The sequence below is a fragment of the Heptranchias perlo genome, chromosome 1, assembly GCF_035084215.1.
Source record: "Heptranchias perlo isolate sHepPer1 chromosome 1, sHepPer1.hap1, whole genome shotgun sequence".
Classification (NCBI taxonomy): Eukaryota; Metazoa; Chordata; class Chondrichthyes; order Hexanchiformes; family Hexanchidae; genus Heptranchias; species Heptranchias perlo.
In genome coordinates, this window is record NC_090325.1 from 98,362,053 (window position 1) to 98,384,678 (window position 22,626).

Sequence of the window (22,626 nt, forward strand, 5' to 3'; positions counted from 1 at the left end):
ACCACTTACCTGCAGCTGCCGGGAATCCCACAGGTCAGGCCTTCCCCTCACGTACTAATAAATTTAAGTCGTGGCGCCCATGATGTCATCAGGCCGCAGCTTTGGTATGTTAATTAGGCCTCCACCTGCCTTTTGCGGGAGCCTTGTCCATGGCCTAATCCCTGCACTTCAAAATTTAAATGGGCAGGGATGGGGTCCGGTTGCCCGATCCTAATATTTTAACAACCCCCCCAAACCTCTCCTGCCCTTCGGGGGAATAAATAGAGGCCAACGAGTCAGAAAATTGGTTTTCAGTGTTGTAATCATAGTCCTATTGAACCCCTGACACCCAATGAGAATGGAGTGTGCGAGGGATTAAAATAGGGGCAGAGTACTTAACTACCTCTATTATTTAAGAGGGAGAGGAGCCTGTTTGTCTAAAATCTGATGTGGGGAAGTTATTAGAATCTATAATTAAGGACAAAGTGACCGATCACTTAAAGAAGTTTGAGCTGATTAGAGAGAGCAAACATGGATTTGTAAAGGGTAGGTCATGTCTAATGAACCTAATTGAATTTTTTGAGGAAGTAACTAAAGTGGTAGACAGGGGAATGTCTATGGATGTAGTTTATATGGATTTCCAGAAGGCATTCAATAAGGTTCCAAATAAGAGATTGTTAGCTAAAATTAAAGCTCATGGAATTGAAGACAAATTATTAACCTGGTAAGGAGATTGGTTAGCTGGTAGAAGACAGAGAGTAGGGATAATGGGCATGTACTCGAATGGAAAGGAAGTGACTACTGGTGTCCCACAGGATCTGTGCTGGGGCCTCAACTATTCACTATATTTATTAATGACTTAGCTAACAGAATAGAGAGCCATATATCCAAGTTTGCCGATGACAAACAGATTGGTGGCATAGTAAGTAGTGTAGTGGGAATATAACATTACGAAGAGACAATGATAGATTAAGTAAGTGGGCTATTGGATTTCAACGCAAAATGAGGTCATCCATTTTGGATCAAAAAGGGACAGATCTGAGTATTTTTTAAATGGTGAAAAGCTAGGAACAATGGTGGCCCAAAGGGATCACTAAAATGTAGTAGTCAGGTACAAAAAATAATCAAAAAGGCTAATGGAATGTTAGCCTTTATATCTAGAGGGCTAGAATATAAAGGGGAGGAAGTTTTGCTACAGCTATACAAAGCCCTGATTAGACCATATCTGGAGTACTGGAGTTCTGGGCACTGCACCTTAAAAAGGATGCATTGGCCTTGGAAGGAGTGCAGTGCAGATTCACCAGAATATTACCAGAGCGCCAATGGTTAAATTATAAGGAATGATTACGTAAACTGGGCTTGTATTTCCTGGAATATAGAAGGTTAAGGGGTGATTTGATTGAGGTTTTTAGGATTTTGAAAAGAATTGATAGGGTAGAGAGAGACATTTTCGGCTTGTAGGAGAGTCTAGCACAGGGGGACATAACCTTAAAATCAGAGCCAGGCCATTCAGAAGAGAAGTTAGGAAATACTACTTCATGCAAAGGGTGGTAGAAATGTGGAACTCTCTCTCATAAAAAGAAATAGCTGCTAGGTCAATTAATAATTTAAAATCTGAGATCGATAGATTTTTGCTAGCCATTCAGGGATATGGAGCCCAAGATGGATAAATCGAGTTAGGGTATGGATCAGACATGTCGTCATTGAATGGTGGAACAGGCTCGAGAGGCTGAATGGCCTATTTCTGTTCCTATGATCCTACCCAGTTGTGATGCACTCCCATCTGCTAATTTAACTCCTGGGTTTTGGGAAGAGTCAGAAACCCTCGCCAGAGAAACCTGGAGGCAAAAACGATCAGGGCCAGAAGAGGCTCAGGAGGTTAGGTTTTTAAAATTTTTTATAGTTTCCTTGTGGGGCAGAAAGAGAAGGAATGCACCTGGAGGCCCCACAAGGAAACTTTGGGCCTCTCCTGCACTGGGCCTTCCCCACCCCCTCCCCTGACTGCGATTCCTTCCCTACCCACCCTCATCACTTACCTTAGTGTGGGGGACAGTTCCCATGGGCCCCCAGCAGCGGCCTTCCGCTGCCTGAAATCCCACTCCCACCGGCCATGTATGGATTCCGGCCAGGTATGGGCAGGACACTCACCTCCAACATTGAACTGAGGCCCAAGAGTAAAAATCACTCCAAGCCTTACACAGCGCCACGATGCGAGTTTGTCACTTACTCTGACCCCTGCGAGCCTCACTCGTGCCCTTTATTAAAATCGGAGCTCTTTTTATGATCGCACTTATAGCACAGCTACTTTACCGAGAGCACCGGACTGCAGAGTTGCCCTGATCAGCTGCGATTGTAGTCATTTTACCTTCAAGATGAAATTGAGTAAAAATCTCCCCCTAGTCTTTTTATTGTCCTTCATGCTCTTTTGGCTAATTTTCTTTCATGCCCTTTCTAATCTTTGTTTTTTTTAAGCTTTTACATATATTCTGTATTTTGTTCTGGCTTTCTATTTTATTATTTGCTCTGTAAATGCTAGAGGCTTCGATTTAATTTCAAATTTGCTAACCTCTCCATTCATCCATGGAATCCCAGCTGCCAATACACACCCTTTTACTTGAATATAATTTGGAACCTTAGAAACTTCTGATTAAGTAATTCCCATTGCTCATCTATGGTTCTGTTTGCCAATTTCCCTTCCATGTTATAAGAACATAAGAAATAGGAGCAGGAATAGGCCAAAGGGCCACTCAAGCCTGCTCCGCCATTCAATAAGATCATGGCTGATCTTCAACCACTTTCCCGCCTGATCCTCATATCCTTTGATTCCCCTAGAGTCCAAAAATCTATCGATCTCATTCTTGAATATATTCAACGACTGAGCATCCACAGCCCTCTGGTGTAGAGAATTCCAAAGATTCACAACCCTCTGAGTGAAGAAATTCTTCCTCATCCCAGTCCTAAATGTCCAACTCCTTGTCTGAGACTATGCCCTCTAGTTCTAGGCTCTCCAGCCAGAGGAAATAGCCTCTCAGCATCTACCCTGTTGCGCCCTCAGAATCCTTTATGTTTCAATGAGATCACCTCTCATTCTTTTAAACTCCAGTGAGTATAGGCTCATTCTACTCAATCTCTCCTCATAGGACAACTCACTTATCCCAGGAATCAATCTAGTGAATCTTCGTTGCATCGCCTCTAAGGCGAGAATATCCTTCCTTGGGTAAGGAGACCAAAACTACACAGTACTTCCAGGTGTAGTCTCACCAAAGCCCTGTACAATTGCAGCAAGACTTCCTTACTCTTGTACTCCTACCCCCTTGCAATAAAGGCCAACATACCATTTGCTTTCCTAATTGCTTGCTGTACTTGCCTGTTAACTTTGTGTTTCTTGTACAAGGACACCAACATTTAATAGTTTGTCACCATTTAAAAAATATTCTGTTTTTCTACTCTTCCTTCCAAAGTGAATAACCTCACATTTCTCCACGTAATACTCCATCTGCCACCTTCTTGCTCATTCACTTAACCTGTCGATATCCCTTTGCAGACTCTGTGTCCTCCTTACAGCTTACTCTCCCACCTAGCTTTGTATCGCCAACAAACTTGGATACATTACACTCAGTCCTTTCATCTAAGTCATTAATATAGATTGTAAGTAGCTCAGGCCCAATCCTTGTGGCACCCACTAGTTACAGCCTACCAATCTGAGAATGGCTCATTTATTCCTACTCTGTTTTCTGTCTGTTAACAAATCCTCTATCCATGCTATTATAATATATTCCCTGATCAGTTTGACTCTATGCCAATTTGCACGTGGCTCAGGTAGTTATCCTGAGATTAATACCTTTGAGGCTCTGCTTGTTAATTTGGACCCAAGCTCCTGCTGAGGGAGTTTGAGAACCTCATTCCTAGTCTTACCTATGTTGTTGGTTCCTACATGGACCACGACAGCTGGATCCTTCCCCTCATGCTCCAAGTTCTTCTCCAGCACTGGGCAGGCAACACAACCTTTGGGGCACCCGGTTGCGGCTGCAGAGAACAGTGTCTATCCCCCTGACCATACTATCTCCTACCACATTCCTTTTTACTCCACCCACTTGAATTATCGCCCTACAATTTGTTTTTTTTTTCCAGTCAAGTACTCTTGTTCTCAAATGTTCTTTTATCTTTTCTATTTTTGCACCTAACTAAATCAAATTGTGGTCAATTTCCCAAATTTTCTCTTACTTATAGGTTACACATCGGGTCCATGTAATGACTTGAAATTAGATCAAGTAATGCTTCCTTTCTTGTTTGCAGCAACAGCATATTGAGCAAGAACTTGAACACACTGCAAAAAAACCTTCCCTTTCTCATTATAAACATTCTAATTTGCCTATTTTGGATAATTAGAATTGCTTGCAATAATTCTATTGTTAACACATGCCTCTATAATTAGTCTACAAAATTCATCTTCAGTTTCCATTCTACTGCTCAGGGGTCTATATCATATTCCACTAGTTTTAGCAATCCCTTGCTACTTCTCAGCTGAATCCAAAAGGATTCTGTTTGGATCACTTGTCTATTTAAATCCTTATCCTTTAGTGCTATGTTACTGTCTCATTAATATTGCTACCCTCTCCTCCCTTTTTTCCTTCCCTATCCCTCCTGAAAGATTAATTCCCCAGAATATTTAATTGCCAAACCTGACCCAGTTGCAACCGTGTTTCAATTACAGCTTTTAGCGAAGATATTCTTGGGTCTCTGCCCAGGTGCACTTGATGGTCCTGCACGCAGTAGATATTGGAAAATCAAGTGAGTTGAAGTGCATGCCTATAAAAAGGAACCAGCTAGATTTTCCTTCCATCACTGCTTCTTCTCCTGCCACCCTTCACCCAAAATCCCCAGCTCTGGCAGGGACCCAGAATGCATCCATATGGGCACGGATGCCCACCAGTTTTATTAAAATGTGTAAACCACCCCTGTTCCTAGATAGCTTGGTGGAGGTTTATGGCAGACAAATTCAGGATCTAATGCTGAGATCATAGGCCTGCAGATTTTCAGGGCCAGTGTGAACAGAAATTTCCAAGAACAAGGAAAGATAAACTAGGAGTAGGAAAGATGTAGGACAGGAATAAGTTTAGAGACACTCACATTGTGGATGATGCGAGTTTTACCATCTGCATCAGGGGTCTTTATTAGAGTGCAGAGGGCAGATTTGAAGAAGATAACATGTGATTTCCATCATAACATTCAAACAGAATGGAGTAATGGAGGGAAGTTCTTTAACAAGGTTATTAAGATTAGAGTTGTAGGAGAAAAACGGGGCCAAAATGCCACTTTCTCTTTAGGAGACCCAACAATTATACCATCAGGGCAGAAGAGAAATGAAAAGGAAGAGGTATAGAAATTATGAGACACTGAAGGGGCAGGAAGACAGTCACTGACTATTTTTTTAAAATTTGTTCATGGGATGTGGGCGTCGCTGGCAAGGCCAGCATTTATTGCCCATCCCTAATTGTCCTTGAGAAGGTGGTGGTGAGCCGCCTTCTTGAACTGCTGCAGTCTGTGTGGTGAAGGTTCTCCTACAGTGCTGTTAGGTTGGGAGTTCCAGGATTTTGACCCAGCGACGATGAAGGAATGGTGCTATATTTCCAAGTCTGGATAGTGTGTGACTTGGAGGGGAACGTCCAGGTGGTTGCAATTAAGTTGCATTCAGCAACTCTAATAGTAGATTTACAGAAGTAACGAGCAGAGATAAAGTTGATTTGAAATGCTTCAATTTGATAAAGTTATTCGATGCAATGGGCAGAGATAGCAGAATGATAGGCATGATTAAACCACAAGTAGAATCATAGTACACAGAAAGGAATGAGTTATGAAACCTTCCATGCTAGCTAGATTAACATCACAACATAAATACAAGGGTCAGAAAAGTGAAAAAAGGGAAAAGCATGAAAGAATTCTCAAAGACCATCCCAGAAGGTTGCCTTAAAATGGCAAAGATGACAGGACTGGTTTACAGAGTGTGATCTGCTTCAGGTATCCTGCAAAAGGTAACTATGAGACAGTGGTCAGAAGAGTCCAGCAGTGAGAAGGCAGATACAGTATAAGAGTTAGGGCTGGAGGTGAGTAAAGGTCATGGCGATTGCTTGAATCATTGGGACGATCAGCAATGTGTGTGGCTTGACTTACAAGGTAATTCAAGATGACAAAGGAATTGGCATTAGTGCCAACCTGATAAACAGAGGAGTATTTCCATGGAAAACAAACAGAGGTTGGAGTAACTGGAAACAGAAAGGGAAAGAATTGAGATTTGAGGGGTTCTCATACACGCTGCAAAAGTGCAAAACAGTGCATGCAAATTTGGATGTCTTACAGACCATGGTAAGTTTTGAGTGTTCAGTTGTACTTTCGTACTGTTCATGGAGGTTGATGAAAAGGAAAAAAAAACTAAAAGAAATGCAACGATAACGGACTATCAGATCCCGAACGGTAGCTCACACGACTTATCGTTGACGTTTCTTGGACATAGCTGCATAGTAAAAACAGTTGTCCAGGTGTGAACTGGCAATGCAGGGATGTTCACCAGCTGATGGGACAACTTTCTAAATCACTACCAATGAGCTGAGACATCTAAAAATCAGATGGCCGTACCATGGAATGGTCAATAATCACAGTTGTTTTCCTTTTATATCCTATTGAATACTTATTGATTCTCTCATTTCCTGATTCCGTGCATGACTTTGCATTTACCACATTGAAATCAATCTATCATTCTTCATCCTATCTGTTTTATATCATCGGAACAGGAGTAGGCCATTCAGCCCCTCATGCCTGCTCGGCCATTTGATAAGATCATGGCTGATCTGTGATCTAATTCCATATTCCTGCCTTTGGCCCATATCCCTTAATATTTTAATACCATATCCTTTTGAACATTATTAACCTGCCTTTACACTTATCACCTAACCACATAGCTTGGTGTCATCAGCGCTATTTATACAATCAACAGCACTCAATAAAATTTATAAATAGTGCAAACAGCAGCTGATCTAGAACAGATCCCTGCAATCTCAGGCAGACCAATGAATGTTTTATCCCCCACCTGACAGGATGGAACAGCCCACTTTTTTTTTTGCAGTAGCAACAAGCTACACCTGATGGAAGTGCTCATAGGGGGCTGTCATATTTGAGCAAACAAAATAAAAATCAACAAAATAACCATTATCTACCTCCATTGCTGCTAATATTTGTTCCACACAGTCGAAATATGCTTCCTCGAACCACAAATATACCTATTAAAGATAATCGGTTTTAAATGATTCATGTCCTCAGTCGCAAAGCCTGCATATAAGTAATAGCACTGGTCAAAAGAAAAAAGTGATTGCCACAAAATGATGCTTTATAGCAATAAAGACAACACAATAAGCAAATTATTTGCAAATGCACGTTTCCCACCATGACCATGCTGGTATGGACTGCAGGATTTTATGATTGCTGCAGTCTGCTGCCTTACGCAAGCTTCTCTGGAATACCAAAATTTGTGGATCGACACACGAAACAAACTTGCTTTGGGCCAGCTACCAAAAGGCATGCTCTGCATAACATATGTGTAGCTGCCTTACCCGAACATATCTTAATTGAGTTTTGGATTTACAAACGTCAAACATTTTAAGCCTCCAAAGCTAAAACAAAAAACTTAATCTAAGTCACAGAGTTCCTTTAAGTCCCGAGTTGCTCACTTTGCATTCTATTACAGCTATTAATATTTTACCACCTGTTACCTATTATTTAATGGCTTGCCTCAGTACTTTTTTCAGTTCTGAAGATGCCTACAAAAATGTTGTTTGACTCATTTGTCGTTATTTTTTTTTGACTTCTTGCCATTCCCCTTCCCTTTACAAAAATTCTGTGAAAAATAGTATTAACTTCTTTTTGACATTTCATCTAAACAATTCCTGTTGAGAAAGCCTTAAGAATTAATTAAATCCTAATGTCTGACACTCATATCTGCTAACTTTACATGATGTAAGGAGTCTTACAACACCAGGTTATAGTCCAACAGCTTTATCAGCTGTTGGACTATAACCTGGTGTTGTAAGACTCCTTACACTTGTCCACCCCAGTCCATCACCGGCATCTCCACATCACAACTTTACATGAAGTGTTTCATCAGTTCTTTGCCAGACTGTTATTTTAAATATTAGTGAGCTGGCCCACCCTTTCAGAAGAAAAGCCATATTGTTGCCTTGACGTGCTATAAATATTTAATATTCTCAGATCATACAGAAGCATTGTACAGGGCTTTGGTGAGACCTCACCTGGAGTACTGCCTACAGTTTTGTTCTCCTTACCTAAGGAAGGATATACTTGCCTTAGAGGTGGTGCAACAGAGGTTCACTAGATTAATTCCTGGGATGAGAGGGTTGCCTATGAGGAGAGGCTGAGTAGAGTGGGCCTATACTCTCTGGAGTTTAGAAGAATGAGGTGATCTCATTGAAACATGAGATTCTGAGGGGGCTTGACAGGGTAGACAAAGAGGTTGTTTCCCCTGGCTGGAGAGTCTAGAGCTAGGGGGCATAGTCTCAGGATAAGGGGTCGGCCATTTAAGACTGAGATGAGGAGGAATGTCTTCACTCAGAGGGCTGTGAATCTTTGGAATTCTCTACCCCAGAGCGCTGTGGATGTTGAGTCGTTGAGTATATTCAAGGCTAAAAGGGATAGATTTTTGGACTCTAGGGGAAATCAAGGGATATGGGGATCAGGCAGGAAAGTGGAGTTGAAGTTGAAGATCAGCCGTGATCTTATTGAATGGTGGAGCAGGCTCGAGGGGCTGTATGGCCTATTCCTGCTCCTACTTCTAATGTTCTTAAACTTAATGATCACATGGAGAAATGAGTATTGATTGGTGTGAAGCAAAATTGGAGAAATATAAAATAATTGCTGCATAATGATGAAATTCAAGTTATTTGTCAACCATTTGGACAAAGTACTGACTTAACAACTTGCATTTATATAGTGCTTATAACATAGAAAAAGTCTCAAGGCACATACAGAAGCGCAATGAGACAAAAATAGAGGCTGAGTCAAACAAGAGATAAGAGGAGGGGTGAATAAAAGCTAGGTCAAAGAAGCAAAGAAGTAGATTGTAAGGAGGGTTTTAAAGGAGGAGCGGTTTAGGGAGAAAGTTCCAGAGCAGTGGGACTAGACGGTTAAAGGCACAGCTACCAATGGTCGGGCAAAGGAAGTGGGGGAATACATAAGAGGACAGAGAGAGGAACGGAGAGTTCCCAGAGAGTTGTAGGGCTGAAGCAGGTTACAGTGATAAGATCATGAAAGAATTTATACATATAGATGAGCATTTTAAATTTGAAGTTGTGTGTGACTGGGAGCCAACGTAAGTCAGGGAACATAGAGGTGATGGTTGAACAGGACTTGGTGCTGCCAAGAAGGGAAGTTGCCCGGCCAGCTGTTTAATGAGAATAGGATCAAGGGAGCAGGAGGTGGGTTTCATGGACAAGATCAGCTCGGAGAGGGCATGAGGGGAGTCAGGGAGGAAACAGCAGAGCTCTGACCAAAAACATCTGTCGACGTGACAGTTATGCAAGAGATTTGGAGGGATGTCAATGTAACACCTCCAGTTGGCTGATCTATAGTTACCCAATTTATCCAGTCAGGCTAACATCAGTAGTGGATAAGCTTATAGGGGCCACAATAAAATGAATGCTCACTTAGAAAGACATGGGTTAATTAAGGACAGTCATGTGTTACAGATTTGTAAAAAGGAAGTTGTGTCTGACAAACGTAATCAAAATAACAGAATGAATGTATTGATAAAGGAAATGCAGTGGATGTTATGCATATGGATTTTCAAAAAGAATTTGATAAGGTGCTGCATAGGAGGTGTGTTGATAATATTAAGACACATGGTAGCAACATGGATAGGAAGTTTACTGAAGGACAGCAAAAAAGAGAATAGTGATTAATAGATGTTTTTCAACTGGAGGGATAGAAACAGTGGTGTCAGCCAGGGGGTCAGTGTTAGGGCCATTGCTCTTAGCAACACATAAAAGTGATCTGAAGTCATATAAAAAAAGGAGCACAATATCAAAATTTATAGAGGATGCAAAAATAAGGAGCTTGGCTAACTGAGGAGTGTAAGCGATTTCAAAAAAAGACAGGTTACATGATTGGACAGATGAAATTTAATGTGGAAAAATGTGACAGGATACATTTTGGGAGGAAGAACAATATACACTAAATGGATCCAAAACAGATACAAGACTTCACAGATTTAGTCTTCACCCAAAGAAAGGATACAACCACAAAGTCAGCAGGCTTATGTCATCCTCACAGCATTATTTCAGAACCTTTCAAAAACACTGCTTTATGAGCATTAAGGCCTTGTTAAAAGCCAATTGAAGGGATTCATATGCAAAATTACACAGCATTGGAAGCACTTTGAAAGTGAAATTTTACTGCTAGATCAGACCTTCTATTAGCTTAATGAATGGGAAGACTTAGAAGTATGGCCACAGGGATAGGCAGAGGCAGAGGAGCACCTCATAGATCCGTTCTGTTGGACAGAGATGGGTCATGGTGCAAATCCTGGGAGAAGAGGAGAAGAGCAAAACAAAGGAAGAATAGTTAGAAATTGTTGTTTGTGATTTGGCAATGATTTTCCATTCTACTTTAAGAGCAATTGACCAGCAGAGCGCATGTAAATACGTCTGAAAGGGCACGTGAGCAATACAGAGATGAGATTTACTTTCCACGATGACTTGGATCAAAGTCCTCTTTTTTAAAAAAAATTATTTTATTTGGTGCATTTTCCAACACTTGGGAGGATGATGCAATTAAAGTTTCTCACCAGACATTCCTACCAACTCCACAGTTCCAGAGTTAATCTGCACTATTAAACAAAAAGATCTAATCATTCAAACAAAGTTGATTTTCTTTAAAAAAAATTCCAAACAAGCTTTTCTCACAACAAAATACATTTTATTTGCCCAGTGACACATTGGGGGTAATTTTAATCTCCAAGAATGGGTGGGTTGGGAGTGGGCGGGCAGCGAAAATACTAAGTTTTCAGAGTGGGACCGCATCCCCGCTCCAACGTGCCCACTTCCGGGTTTGACCCAGGCACGTTTGGATGCGCTTCTGACACATACGCATGGATACGATTTCTGACAGCCGGAAGTCCCACCGGCACTTAAAGCTGGCGGGCCGATATTTAAAGGGCCAATTACGCTGTTCAAGCACTTAAGGGGATTAAATTTTTGTGTATTCAGCCATAAACTATTTTAAACTTCTCCTGAACGTTTCTCCCGTGGCCTCTAAAACATGCCATGGAGGCGAATTGCAGCCAACCCTCATTTGGACCTTTAAACCAGTGATTGAGACGTGAATAAAAGGTGAGCTTTTGCAGCAGGGCAATCAATTCTCTCAGACAAACCTTTGGCTGGGAGTTCTGTGTTTAGACTGAGAATTCTTGTGTTTAGACAAATTTACCTACATTTTGGACTCCCACAAACTGACAGCATCAGGGTGGGGGTGCAATGGATCTCTTCCACAGAAGATTTGAGGAGGAGGTACATCATCTGTGACAGGCATGTGTGCAGTTCTGGGAGCTGCAGGTGCACAAGACAGAGGTGTGTCACAAGGACCTGAAGAAGAGCAGAGAGGGGACCAACTGAGGGGCTGAGGTCGCAGGAGGCACTACCCACGTGAGAGGGTCTACAGGCAGAGGCCAAGTGTCCTGGACCTCGGAGAAGCAGTGCTTACACAGGCTCAGATTGAGTCGCCAGGTGGTCGCAGACATTTGCTCCCAGCTGGGCCTGGTGGCTATGCATTGCCCGTCACAGTTAAAGTCACAACTGCCCTCAATTCCTTCAACTCTGGATCCTTCCAGGGTGCCACCGGTGACATCACAAGGGGTCTCAGTCATCTGCACATAGGTATATACGACAGGTCATGGATGGCTTGTTTTCCAGGGCATCCAACTACATCAACATCCCCCGCGACAACATCAGCCAGACTGAGAGGTCAGTGGGTTTCAACTCTCTGGCTGGCTTCCCGTGGGTGCAGGGCGCAATTGATTGCACACACATGGCAATCCAAGGACCTCCGCAAGAACCAAGAGTCTTCATAAGCTGAAAGGGATATCACTCCATCAATGCACAACTAGCTTGCGACCACCGGAGGAGGTTTCTGCAGGTGTGTGCCAGATTCCCTGGCAGCTGCCATGATTACTTCATTTTGTGCGAGTCCCGGCCCTCTTCCACACACAAGACAGACTTAAGGGCTGGCTCCTTAGAGGCAAAGGATAGCCCCTGCAGACGTGACTCATAACACCGGTGAGAAACCCCACCAACGAGGCACAGCAGTGGTACAACAACAGTCACATCACCACCAGGTCTGTCATTGAACAAGCCATAGGAATGCTGAAGATGTGCTTCAGGTGCCTGGATAGATTGGGAGAGCCGTACATTATTCATCAGCAAGGGTATGCAGAATAATAGTCGTGTGTTGCATCCTGCACAACATAGCTCAGCAGAGAGGGTTACAGGTGGAGGAGCTCGAATGCACTCAAGAAACATCCTCATCTACCAGCAACACTGACGAGGAGCAGGAAGGCAAAGATTGCGAATCCATCGTTAGAGCAGTGGCACACGTGGCTGCCCGTGATTCACTCACATCTCACAGGTTCTCAATGAGATCTGCAAACTGAAGATAGTGAACTATTCAGACTGCCTGGAACATCCACCGCCACCACCAGCCCCCACCCCCCCGGCTCTGTTTGTGCAAAACAGACCTTCAACCACACATACACCCATTGCACACATGCCCAATGGGTGGCATCAAGTCTTGGCATTCATGGTGAAGCACATGAAAGGGCGATTCCACAAAAGGGATTCAAGAATGGACAAGACGTGGCAGTGAAGGTGAGAATCATAACATTTAATGTGCAGTTAAGAACAAAAATATAAGTGAGAAACATGACATTCTCAGACATCCTTGTGCATCCACTTGGTGATTACAAAACCTTAGTCTTCCTCTTCCTAGCACTTCTACATGGAGCAACCCCTGATGGCTTCAGCAGAGGTAGTGGCAGGTTGCTCAGGTTCCTGCCCTGACTGTTGAGATGCTTTTGGCCTACGACCTCTGGGTATTGGAGCCCGTGAGGGCCTCACCAAAGACTGCTCTACTTGTACCTGTGCAGGGGCAGACTCAGACAATGGGAGAGTGGGCAGCATTTTGGGTAATGGTTGAGGGTTGGAGCAATGGGTGAGATGTGGGAGCACTGTGAGTGGGGTCCCCACTTCCATGTCCCCAATCGCCATCATCCCTTTCCCGGGCCAGCACAACATCACTCCCACCACTCTGCTGAACAGTAGGCTGGTGAGGAGATGTGGCGCATAGTAAGGCCATGGATGAAGTTTCTGTCTTCCTGTTTAAGACAGAAGACGTGTTTGCATCCAGAGTCCACACGGCCATTGCCATGACCTGCATGGACTCATTTGAAAGCTGAGCCTGAAGCTCATTGGAGGCTGCCGCTCTCTTCATCGAAGGCATTCCCACACTTACTTGCACCACCAATCCACTAGTGATGGAGTTGGACTCCTCCATGCTATCCACTATCGTGACGAGTGTGCGCGACACCTTTTCCATTACCTTGCAAAGGTGAAGCTGTACCTCAATCATTCTCACTCTCAATGATGTCCCTCGGGGTTCATCATCTGGGTCCAGCTGGGCAGAGCAAGTCCTCTGACGCGGATTCTCCATAGCTGCCCCTGCCACAAGTGTCTGCTCTTGCACACTTGTGAGTGTTGAATCACCAGGTGACAACCCAACTATCTGGCTAACAGGACACACCGAAGTGCCAGTATCTGCACTGGTGCATGGCTGGATGTGATGTGACAGTGCACCCTCAGAAGAATGGAGCTCCTCTGAGGAATCACCCTCTATGGTCCCTGCCTCATTTTTTAAAAATTCAGTCACGGGATGTGGGCATCGCTGGCAAGACCAACATTTATTGCCCATCCCATCTATCCGTGAGGGCCCTGGAAGACAACATAAAGCAATATTAAAAAATCATTGCAGAAGTTTCTGTCTTTCCAATGAGCATGCTGAGGTGTGTAACAGGTCAATCATTGATAACATCAATTCACGATGTGTGTGAAGGATGTTAAAGTTCTGTCACCAGCCATCTGCAGGTTACCGGTCTCACTATCTCCAACGGCCAGGCATTCATCTGTGCGACTTGTGTCCATCGCCTCCTCCTCCACCTCCACATCTGTCAGGGGTACTATTTGTGGTGGACCCCCTCCAGTTCTACTACTCTTCTGTGCATTTTGCGCTTTCTTCTACAAAAGGGGAGAAAGAACAGGTGTGTGAGTCACTGAAGATAAAAGTGTTCACCCAATGAATGAATTGCTTTGTGTAAGGCTGACAATGAAGCAGATGATTCAGAGGGTGACTATCAGACATATTCATCACATTGCATTAGGATTGGGGTGAGTGGGTTCACAAATGGGGAGGTGAGGAAGTGCATAGAAGGTGAAGGTAAGTTGATGATGAGACTTAAGTGAGTGTGAGGAGTGATGTGATGTAGTATGCTTGGCAAGACAGAGTGAGGGGGGTGGGGGGTCTTGTACACCACAGGATGTAGGTGAATCAGTAACTGTAATCACTTTTCCTGACCTGGTTAGGTCATTGAAGCGCTTCCTGCATTGCACCCGTGACTTGGGTCCCATGCTCCTGCTGATGATCTCCTCTGCCACCTCCAGCCATACCTTCTTGGTGGCAGAAGCAGGGCACTTCCTCCTATCAGCCAGATATAGGACTTCCCTTCTGCTTCTGACACCAGCCAGTAGCAACTCAAGGGAGGAACTGCTGAAACGGGGTGCTGCATTTTAAAATTTCCTCCTTTCTCCTTCAAAATGCATTGTTCCAATGGCCCTTTAAATAGTCCAGTTCATGGCACACCATTCGAGTGCCATGAACCCCGCTGCGCAACTTGGAGATGCAAAACCCAAAAGTAAAATTAAGTGCCTTCAATTCAGTTGCAATCGCTCAAACCGACACGCAGAAAAGTTTTCCGGGTTTCCCACATCACTACTCACCCACCTGCTGACTTCCCGCCATGTTAAAGTCACACCAATTAATTCAGTCTACCAGCCTATGGAAGAAATTGAGCGATGTGAACTATCTGCTGATTGCATTTTCTTTGATGAGTTCCTGATACAGCCAGGGTTCAATGACATAGCTGAAGGTTTCAAACTCTGGCAAATAAAACTAAATGTAGCGTATTCAGTTTGTGAGCCTGGGACCTTATTACATGTAAGGGATGATCCAGTGCCTCCAGCGGGGAGTGGTGCTCGCAAAGGGGTACATCTCAGAAAATCACAGGCGTACGGGCAGTGATTTTCCGCACAAAATGGATAGAAAATCACAACTGTGTACCTGTGATTTTCCAAACAGATGCTTCCTAGGAGTACCACTTTAAATTGATGGAAATGTAGGGGCTGTGTCCCTGTGATTATCCAGGATTCACTATGAGTGGTATTCCCTGATGGGAGCACCTGATTGCAGATTCACCCCTACATAGGATGAAGAAGCTCAATGTTTTAGTTGGCAGCTATAGATTTGGGAATTTATTATTGGCCAACAGCTGTATCTTTATATTCAGAAAAACTTACGTTTATATTTGTTTTATTCATTCAATCTCCAGTAAAGTACCATACAAACCTAATAATGATTAAGTATGATCAACGGAGCTTAAAAGACTTGAAAATAAATGCTTACATAAGATATTTGAAGGATTTTCAAGTACAGATAAGTCCTGTCAATTTGTGCTGAAATGTCTCCTCGACAGAAAAGTCTTTGTGAACCAGAGATTGTACCATAATTATCATGGTTACTTTTAATTTCCAAATGTCATCACTTTTAGTTCATCTGAATGCGACATTATTGGTGCAAAATAGTGGCAGCTGGTCCACCTCATTTAAATTTCATTATTAAAATTTAATGCTACAGATATTGTAATGTTGAATGACATATAAAGTACAGAAAATTTATGTCAGCACATAAACTTCTTGGTTAAATAAACGTGGCCTTTCATACTGGTCTGCATAAATCTAACTTTTTCACACCTCGATGCTCAAACCCATATGCTGGTTAACTTGAGATTCAGCACATAAATGTACAATAGGTGTTGAAAATGGATAGAGTGATTGGCAGGAAAAAAAATTGGATTTTTTTTTTTTGTTGCAAGTTAACTTCTTAATTTGTTAAGAAAAGCTCTCTTGGAGGAGAAATTTGTTTCTCTGAAAGGTTATAGCCAGTTTAAACATTTTCAATATCACAGTTAGTTACCAAATTACTTCAATTTTCAGCATTCATTATAGTAAGGTGATTAAAAATATTTAGCACCAGTATGTTTGACATTGTCATTGGAAATATAAAAACATTTGCAACAAGGACATCACTTACGACTCTTTGATGACATCATTGTTGACCATTTAACACAAATTTTACTCACCACAGATGTTAGGCTAACTGGTCTATAATTTCCAGCCTTCTGTCTACTACCCTTTTTAAATACGGGTGTTACATTAGCAGTTTTCCAATCTGCCGGGACCTTTGCCGAGTCCAGAGAATTTTGGAAAGTTATTACCAAAGCATCCACAATCCCTACTGCCACTTCCCTCAAGACCCTAGGATGTAAGCCATCAGGTCCAGGGGATTTATCCACCTTGAGTCCCATTAATTTACTGAGTACCAATTCCTTAGTGATTTTAATCGTATTAAGCTCCTCCTCCCAAAAAAAAGGCTGAGAAGTTGACTTTTTTTTTTAACAAATTCATTCATGGGATGTAGACATCGCTGGCAAGGCCAGCATTTATTGCCCATCCCTAATTGCTCGAGAAGGTGGCGGTGAGCCTCCTTCTTGAACCGCTGCAGTCCGTGTGGTGAAGGTTCTCCCACAGCGCTGTTAGATAGGGAGCTCCAGGATTTTGACCCAGCGATGATGAAGGAACGGCGATATATTTCCAAGTCGGGATGATGTGTGACTTGGAGGGGAACATGCAGGTGGTGTTGTTCCCATGTGCCTGCTGCCCTTGTCCTTGTCCTTCTGGATGGTAGAGGTCGCGGGTTTGGGAGGTGCTGTCGAAGAAGCCTTGGTGAGTTGCTGCAGTGCATCCTGTGGATGGTACACACTGCAGCCATAGTACGCTGGTGGTGAAGGGAGTGACTAATTAGGGTGGTGGATGGGGTTCCAACCAAGCAGGCTGCTTTGTCCTGGATGGTGTTGAGCTTCTGGAGTGTTGTTAGAGCTGCACTCACCCAGGCACATGCAGAGTATTCCATCACTCTCCTGACTTGCAGCCTAACAGGGCAAACCAGCAACTAACCTGCAAGGAAGGGATGAGACCCTTAAATAGCACTCCTTCAGGGTTCTTGCTGACTGTTGGTGCAATGATATACTGGGTGAGTTTTCATGTGGCAAGTCAGGCACTGGGGTAGATAAATTGTACAAAAGGGTCCTCCAACCAGTGTAGAACTCTTATTTTAATATAATAATGAGGTCTTTAAATATTTCCAATGGGGACGCCAGATGACTATGGGGGCGCTTGATGAATTTCTAATGTGGAATGGGCATATGTGCTGCTCACCATATTGGACCCTTAAGCACCTGTTTCACATCTGAAAAATGGGCACTCTGCAACCCAAACTCTAGGCCTGTGTATTTTTCAAATGTGGATAATATAAACAAAATACAACATGTAGACAGTTACAGATTCAAATGATGGCTACCATTAGGCTACATGTTGTGTAAAATTTGTTTTAATTCAATTTGTGAGTACATAAGGCTTTTTCAGAATTTATTTTGTTAGCCTCGTTAAATACTTTGACCCTGAAATTATACCATGGGATATTAATATTTAATCTGTTTGTTTGAAATTCTCTACTTTCTTAGCAGCAATTGTCAAACCCATTTAAAATAAATGGATTAACAGGGAATTTCAGACAAAGGCAGTAGATGTTTGTACATTGGTATGCCATCAACTAATTTCAGACCCTTTGATTTTACTACATGATATTAAAAGGGTGATCCCAATGAAATCAAAGCAACCAAATTCTTATTAAAAAGACAGACTTGCTACATCTTTCATTAATTTTCCTCTAGGATTATTTATATTAAGCGGTAAATTTTAGGAGCTTCCACTTGCAGCACTATTGCAATTGTAATATGTAGCTTCTGTTGAATGACAGAGTATTACCAAGAGGAGTTGATGCTTTAAACATGTCGGTTTTTTTCTGCTTATTTCCCTGTGAAGGTAGTAGCTGAACATTTATATTGGATTCTTACCTTGTATGGAAGAAGAGTACATGGTGCTTGCAACTATCTTGACACACCCCTCATGACTGAATGATTTATTTTTCTCTAAAGTACACTTAACTTGGGAAACTGCATTCACTCCCACAGTAACCTCCAGTCATGCAGTTTGCACCAGAGATGTTACAGGTGGGTGCCCTTCAACACCAAACAAGGCCACCTTTCTTTGCTGTACTTCTGCATCAACAACTCATCTTTGGTGCCTCTCTCATTATACATGATGATACCAACTCTGTTCCTTTCTTCAGCCTTCAGAAGAACAATTGTAAGCAACTCCCCTTTAATAGTGATTAGCATCCCTTTAAAGAGCTACTGGCTCATCCAATGTTATGACTTGCAGCCAACTCATTTTCAGGCCTGACTCCCTGATAGAGATTCCTGTAAGATCAGTTTAAAACAGATGTACAATTGAAGAGCCAATCAGAATGTATCTGTGTTAATGCTGCTGAGCCACTCGTTGATCATCAAACTAGCTAGTTAAGTGGTATAAATGGCACAAGTATCTTGAATCCAGCTGTTCCTTGCAAAATTTGGCCTCACTGCAATCTCCTGTGGAGCAGGTGGCAACACATAATACGCAGGATAAGGCACAATAGGATCATCATATACATTGCTTCTATGGAGGTCTTGTCGTGCCTATCAGATACATCATAAAACACTTCCCATGTAATGAATTACTTTGAAGTGCAATCACTGTGACAAGACATTTTGTGCACAGCAAGGTCCTACAAATAGCAATGATCAGTTAATCTGTTTTATTGGTGGTGTTGATTCAAGGAGGAACACAGGCTGAAAAACTGGCTGCACTTCAAATAGTGTAAACAATTTTACAACACCAAGTTATAGTCCAACGGTTTTTATTTGAAATCTACAAGCTTTCGGAGGCTTCCTCCTTCCTCAGGTAAATGTCAGGAGCTCCTTGAAGCCTACGCATTTATACATCACAGAACAATACATGGTGTTTACAGACTGCCCCTGCAACTGCCCGTTGCCAAGGCAATCACCGTGTTCAGACAGAGAGGTGTCACCTACAGAACCCCCGAATACACATTCAACAAAAAAACAAACAGGAAAAAAAACAGAGAGAGAGAGAGGCAGAAACATCCGGAAGGCAGAGAAAGCCAGCAAATGACCCATTATATTAAAAACAGATAGCTTTTGTTCGCTGGTGGGGTAACGTGTAGCGTGACATGAACCCAAGATCCCGGTTGAGGCCGTCCTCATGGGTGCGGAACTTGGCTATCAATTTCTGCTCGACGATTTTGCGTTGTCGTGTGTCTCGAAGGCCGCCTTGGAGAACGCTTACCCGAAGATCGGTGGCTGAATGTCCCTGACTGCTGAAGTGTTCCCCGACTGGGAGGGAACCCTCCTGTCTGGCGATTGTTGCGCGGTGTCCGTTCATCCGTTGTCGCAGTGTCTGCATGGTCTCACCAATGTACCATGCTCCGGGGCATCCTTTCCTGCAACGTATGAGGTAGACAACGTTGGCCAAGTCACAGGAGTATGAACCATGCACCTGGTGGGTGGTGTCCTCTCGTGTGATGGTGGTATCTGTGTCGATGATCTGGCATGTCTTGCAGAGGTTACCGTGGCAGGGTTGTGTGGTGTCGTGGACGATGTTCTCCTGAAAGCTGGGTAATTTGCTGTGAACGATAGTCTGTTTGAGGTTGGGTGGCTGTTTAAAGGCGAGTAGTGGAGGTGTGGGGATGGCCATAGCGAGGTGTTCGTCGTCATTGTTGACATGTTGAAGGCTGCGGAGAACATGGCGTAGTTTCTCCGCTCCGGGGAAGTACTGGACGACGAAGTGTACTCTGTTGGTTGCGTCCCGTGTTAGTCTTCTGAGGAGGTCTATGCGATTTTTCGCTGTGGCCCGTCGGAAATGTCGATCGATGAGTTGAGCGTCATATCCCGTTCTTACCAGGGAGTCTTTCAGAGTCTGTAGGTGTCCATCCCGTTCCTCCTCGTCTGAGCAGATCCTGTGTATTCGCAGGGCCTGTCCATAGGGGATGGCCTCTTTGACGTGGTTAGGGTGGAAGCTGGAAAAGTGGAGCGTCGTGAGGTTGTCCGTGGGCTTGCGGTAGAGTGAGGTGCTGAGGTGCCCATCTTTGATGGAGATTCGTGTGTCCAAGAAAGAAACTGATTCTGAGGAGTAGTCCATGGTGAGCTTGATGGTGGGATGGAACTTGTTGATGTTATCGTGTAGTCTCTTTAGTGATTCTTCGCCGTGGGTCCATAGAAAGAAAATGTCGTCGATGTATCTGGTGTATAGCGTTGGTTGGAGATCCTGTGCAGTGAAGAAGTCCCGCTCGAACTTGTGCATGAAAATGTTGGCGTATTGGGGTGCAAATTTGGTCCCCATGGCTGTTCCGTGTGTTTGGGTAAAGAACTGGTTATCGAAGGTGAAGACATTGTGATCCAGGCTGAAGCGGATGAGTTGTAGGATGGCGTCTGGAGATTGGCTGTTGTTGGTGTTGAGTATTGATGCTGTCGCAGCGATGCCGTCATCATGGGGGATACTGGTGTAGAGTGCCGAGACGTCCATCGTGGTGAGAAGTGTTCCTGGTTCAACTGGTCTGCGAGTACTGAGTTTTTGTAGGAAGTCTGTAGTGTCGTGACAGAAGCTGGGGGTTCCCTGTGCGATGGGTTTCAGGATGCCCTCGATGTATCCAGAGAGGTTCTCACACAGGGTTCTGTTGCCTGATACGATAGGACGTCCGGGTGTGTTGGCTTTGTGTATCTTTGGGAGGCAGTAGAAGTCTCCCACGCGGGGAGTACGTGGGATGAGAGTGCGTAGGATGCTTTGAAGGTCTGGATCGAAGGTCTTGATCAGTTTGTTGAGCTGGTGGGTGTGTTCTTTGGTCAGATCTGCGGGTAACCGTCTGTAGTGTTCCTGGTTGTCCAGTTGTCGGTATGCTTCTTTGCAATAGTACGTTCTGTTCTGTATGACGATGGCTCCTCCTTTGTCAGCTGGTTTGATGACGATGTTGCGGTTGGTCTTGAGAGCGTTGATGGCGTTGCGTTGTGCTCGGGTGACATTCTGGACTGTCTTCTGAGTGCGCCTGATGAATCTGGCATTGACGCATTTCCTGACAGCTTGGGCATACATGTCAAGCTGAGGGCAGCGACCCTCCGGAGGAGTCCAGTTTGACTCTTTCCTCTTCGGTTGCTGTACCGCGGATCCCTCTTTCTGCTGTTCCGGATCATTGATTGTCTCATTGGGTTCGCTGTTGAAATCTTGGCGTTTGTGGTAGAATTCCCGGAGCCTCATTCTCCTCATTCTCCTGATAGCCAAGTTCCGCACCCATGAGGACGGCCTCAACCGGGATCTTGGGTTCATGTCACGCTACACGTTACCCCACCAGCGAACAAAAGCTATCTGTTTTTAATATAATGGGTCATTTGCTGGCTTTCTCTGCCTTCCGGTTGTTTCTGCCTCCCTCTCTCGCTCTGGTTTTTTTTCCTGTTTGTTTTTTTGTTGAATGTGTATTCGGGGGTTCTGTAGGTGACACCTCTCTGTCTGAACACAGTGATTGCCTTGGCAACGGGCAGTTGCAGGGGCAGTCTGTAAACACCATGTATTGTTCTGTAATGTATAAATGCGTAGGCTTCAAGGAGCTCCTGACATTTACCTGAGGAAGGAGGAAGCCTCCGAAAGCTTGTAGATACCAAATAAAAATCGTTGGACTATAACTTGGTGTTGTAAAATTGTTTACAATTGTCAACCCCAGTCCATCACCGGCATCTCCACATCATGGCTACCATCGACACTTCAAATAGTGCTAATACTTAACAGGTGCTACATTTTTGGTGGTGTTCTTCAGATGATGCGTTAAACTGACACCCTGTCTGCCTGTCCTAATGACTCAGGAAGACAAAGATTTCATGTGAACTTACTGCATACATTGTTGCACAAATAGAAACTTCACTTATACTTTTCAGAAACTCTAGCCCAGAATTTCCAGGGTAGGCTTTTTAGGGGTGGATCTGGGGTGGGTGGGACAAAACTTCTGCCTACCCCATGGATGAGCCCCTAACTTCTTTCCATACCTCAGGGTCAAGGAACTTGCATATTGCGGCCATATGCCCACACCACTTACAACACCAATAGGCCACCCGGTTCAGGGATCGGAGATGGATTTCATGGCAGTGCCCGTTATGGTCGAACAAGTAGAAAAAATCCAAGTGCTGCGGTTTTCACATTTGGCTATTTTTCCCAAAACAATTGATCACTTTGATATTTGTATACATAATAACAATAATAATTG

General features: G+C 43.7%; 1 long non-coding RNA gene across 2 annotated transcripts in view; it reads left to right on the forward strand.

The window, feature by feature from the left end:
- Positions 1-22,626, forward strand: part of LOC137335142 (uncharacterized) — a 78,234-nt gene that overhangs the window by 52,472 nt on the left and 3,136 nt on the right. The window lies entirely within an intron of this gene.